This window comes from Euwallacea similis, chromosome 11 (assembly GCF_039881205.1).
Source record: "Euwallacea similis isolate ESF13 chromosome 11, ESF131.1, whole genome shotgun sequence".
NCBI lineage: Eukaryota > Metazoa > Arthropoda > Insecta > Coleoptera > Curculionidae > Euwallacea > Euwallacea similis.
In genome coordinates this window covers 110,978-115,755 of record NC_089619.1, presented here as the reverse complement: position 1 = coordinate 115,755, position 4,778 = coordinate 110,978, and positions in this window count along the sequence as shown.

The following is a 4,778-nucleotide window of genomic DNA, read 5'->3' as shown; positions in this document are numbered from 1 at the left end:
ATAACACATTAGATCAATTCAGACAAATGTTTTTTTTTCTTTTTTTTTTATGTTCAGGACGCTTCCTTATCATCGTTAGAAGTCATCTAAGTGAGGAAAAATCGAATTTTTCCAAAAAAATTGTTTGAAAAAATTACTAGGAAAATTGAATTTTACACCAATTTCAATACCTTTTCTCAGTACTAAAGTGTCTCACGGGACCGTGGAGCGAAAAGAAGTGCTGGGTGGGACAGCTAAAACGGGGTTTTGATGTATTTTTAGGGTAGTTTAGGTTAGTTCAGATTAGTTTTGATGTATTTTTAAAAGTTTTCCAAAGGGTAACATCACTTGTATTAAATATTTTTCTTGCGCAGGGGATACGCTAATAAGATAAGATAAGGAAAGGTAAAGTAAGTGTAATGGAAGAATAGCAATAAATATAGGTTTCACACAAAAATATTTAATACAACTGATGTCACCCTTTGAAAAACTCCCATAATAACCTTACCATGCTTACCGGACTTACACTCCCTATCTTACTTTCCTTACCTTACCTTACATTATCTTACCCCACCTAGCACCCTTTTTCACTCCACGGTCCCGTAAAACAGGTAAGTGTTGAAAAAATGAAAAAAAAAATGAAAAGATGAACAAAACCCACATTTATTTCGTTAAACAATGTCCTCAAAATGCCAAAAATATTATTGTTTTTTTTTTTCATAAAAATGAAAAAGTACCTATAGTGTCATGGATCCGCCTGGAATCATGAAAATAAGTCGAAATTCGTTCAAATCGGTCGAGTAGACGTCTGCCCCTAGCAATATCTCAATTTCCGCAGGTTTGTAAAATGTGGGGTCTGCCAACTGAATAGTGTCAGGAACAGGTATTGAACGTGGATTAATGGGGAATTAGGATTGGTGACAAGTTATCCTTTTAAGTACGGTACACGTTGTTTTGAATACTTGAGACTTATTGAAGCGAGAATAGAATTTTATATCTGTGATTTCCTTCGTGATCGAAGAACCTTGTGCTATTCCTGTAATTTGCAAATTTTCCATTTCTGCAACGAGATCTAGACACATTACTAGACCTTCAGTCACGAACGACATTTGGCTACCTGAATCTAATAAATCACGCACTTAAAACGGCCGTTTATGGCTATCATAAAGTGTGATGATAACCGTACCTAATAGCACTACTTGAAATTGGAAAGATACTGATAGACTTGCGGGTGTCTGATGATTGTCATCTTCAGTATTGGGATTATTAACTAGATGTGTTTGATTTTACTGTGTCATAGCACTTGAGGAGTTTTGATAATACTCCTCACCACGAGAATTTTGCGAGGGCTGAGAAAAACTCCTCGCTCTTGTTAAATATGAAGAAATTGTTTGTTCAGTTGAGTGATGTCATAAGTGTAAAAGAGTATTGTGCCTTTTACTACACGTTTTGCAATTTGAGATTGATTTACAATTTTGTAACCAATGTCCAACAGCAAAACAGCAATTGTAAGCCTTTACATTTTTCACGACTTTGATACGTTCTTTAGATAAAAGATTGAGAAACTTTGTGCAGGCGTAAATTTTGTGTGTATTGTTTTTGCACAGAAAACACTTGAAGTAATTAGTTTGATCTCTAGTTTGTAAAAATGCGTGATACGATTAATAATGACCTCCTTTAGTTTTAGGAGGCCTTTCTTCGTTTGATAGGTTTTCAAGGATTTTACACTTTTTGTCTAAGAAATTGATAAATTCCGTTAGAGTGGGATATTCGGAGTTACCTCTTTCGCTTTCGAAAGATCGTTTTAAATTAAAATCAAGTTTTTGAGGAAGTATTTGTATAAATATTAGATCTGTTAGTTTTTCTTTCACATTAAGGTTTTCTAGAGCTCCGATATTGCATCTTACTTGTGTCATGAATTCTCTTAAATTGTGAGTATTTGATTTTGTTAGTACAGGCACATTCAACATATTTTTGATGTGAGAATTAACGATTAAGTTTTTGTCTTCGTACCTGTTGCGCAGTATACCTAGAGCAATCTCAAAATTTGATCCAACCATCTTTAACCTTTCCAACAGGCGGACAGGTTCATGTTTAAGTGATTACTTTAGATATATTAATTTTTTAACATTAGATAAATTGTCATCATTTGTGATCAGCGTGTTAAATAGTTCAGAGAAACTTTGCTAGTTACTAATAGTACCATCAAATGAAGGTATTTTTAACTCTGGTAACTTAACAGAACTGCTAGTTTCATATGACGAGATATTTGTTGTCTAATGGTTAACTTCGCATCTTGTAATTTCATTGCGATTTTGATTAATTACATTCGTCAATTTCGAAGCTAAATTAAAATATTGTTCGTCTACACTATTCCTATCACTACTATATTTGTTGAAATCTAAACATTCTAATTCCTCCTGAATAAGTGGATAGGTTTTATAATTTTGCTCCAGATCAGTTTGTCGTACAGCATACTGACCTAAATCAATTGGCAAGTCTTTCTTTAACCATGTTTCTAGCCTAGTGAGTTTACTCTTGACTACAGTTCTACGGGTTATTAAATCTTCCGCAGATCCCTTGGTGGACATATTGACTAGATCGCCTTTGACTTACGTTAGATGGTTTTCTAACTCTTTTCACTACCTTGAATTGCACTTTATCTTGCACACCACTTTCATTACCTTTGATCTGTTGATCTGAGTCCCTTTTCCACGCTCTTGGGCTCTGGAACTGGGTGAAACAGGATGACTTCCTGGGTTCTGGATATCCGGCTTGAAGGACCACTATGTCTTGGGGGAAATTTTGTTACTCCTCTGGACAATGTTGTAACTAGTGGGTTCTGCTTCCACGGCTGGTTCTAAGCTTTTTGTTACTGAAAGACCACTCTCATTTTTATCAGACCGAGACAAAACTGAATTGAACTAATTGGCTGTTTGACTTTTTTAAATGTATATTAACAAAAGTTCTTAGGTTAAGTGTGTTTTACAAGTAATTGGTGTCTGGTGATTTCAAGGGTAATTTTAGAACTTTTACGACTTTCTAATCTCTAATGAGGTCAAGAGTGAACTGATCAAAAAGTGGGTGGAAGACTCAATAGTGAGTTCCCACTCCCCTTCCCATGTCGCATTGTAACGACCCTTTTCAATTGCTTCAATTGGACGTCCTCCACTGTACCAGGAACTGATCTTTTGTCTGCCTCTAGTCAAGGTTTTTTTTTCTTCTTTGAAATCACCAGATGTTACAACTTTCCTATAACTATGGCCATTTGCAGCTAATATAACAAATGTACTGCAGTGTGATTCTTGGGAAATTTTGACAGTATGTTTTATCTACCGGCAATAAACTGCATCAGGAACCACAATTACGAGAAGGTTCCCAGGTTTATGATACCCTTTCAGCATAGTTTATTGCTGACATTTGGCAGTCCCCAAAATGTCTGATTGTTTTCAGACATAAACTGTTGGGACCGTTACTGGGTGTGAGTCTAGCGCTCTCTCTCTCTCTCTACCACCGCCTAGACAGTACGTGGATCTTCCCGCATTGACCGGCGACGTCAAGAAGGGTAAGGCCCTTCTAGACAACACGGGCAAAGGAATATAAAAAGTCGCTGGGAAGTAGCACGGATTCATTCAGAGACAGAGTTGAATTAAGAGTTAGATATAGTATCGTGTTTTAAGTGAGAACGTTACAGTGCAGTGAAGTATTCTTTAGTTGTTAGTCGTTATTTGTATTATATCTTGGGTATTAAATAAATTAGCTCCCCAAACCGAACATAAACAATTAACTTTCAAAGGTGATCTCTTTTAACTAGCCCTCCATCTATTCGAATGCAATTTTTTATTCTTTTACGATTTTCTTTAGCGACTCGTCTAAGTTCCAGGATGCTTATGTAGATTTTTCTAACGTTGTCTAGGGTTTTATAGAATTTATTGATATTAACGGATATACTATTTAGAGATTTCTGCTCGCGAATAATAGGTTCAGATGAGCCACTCGAAAGAAAAAGGACCCTTTAGATTCGAGGCGCTCTTAAATACTAAATCTAAGGGTAATAAAACAATGTCGTACCCTGGCTAGAAAGCAATTATCGATTTATGACACCACCTTCGACGTTACCGTGGTACTGATAACCGGAAGTACCGGGTCGGTACTTTCTCATAGATGTTGACAAAGAGCGGCCGCACTTCTTATCAACGCCGACAAAGGGCGGCTATCCTTTCGCACAAGTACCAACAAAGAGTGGTTAGACGTTAATCATCAATTATCAAAATCACATGAAGATAACGATTGCAAAACCCTCTTAACTGACGAGAATACTTCTAACCAGGTTGCGACATACATAGGCGTCTTATAGGGGCATATCAACCCCCTCACAGCTATTTCATCTTAGATCTAACAGGCTTAACTTAATTAACAATATTAACACTATCACTATGTACAACTCAGAGATTTCCTGATCGTGCCTCGATTTTGTCGTAAAAATAGAGAAGTTTCTACATATATACAAAAGGGTTAAAGCTATCTAACTTATGAATCCCACACTTACATCTTGACAATCTTGCCTTATTCTGGCACAAAGTTCATCTCGATTTCTGGGCCTTGTTTCCCACCATTCCCCAAAAATAACCATCGAAATACCACTTTTTGTTTCAAAGCTTCATCTTCAATAGTTTTAGAGATACAACCGGCGTCCTCTGTTAACGGGACACCCGGTATAAGATAACTGCTCACTCAATAATGACCGCGTATTGGATCCCGCATGTATGTATAGCATTATACTATAATTCCAGGCCTCG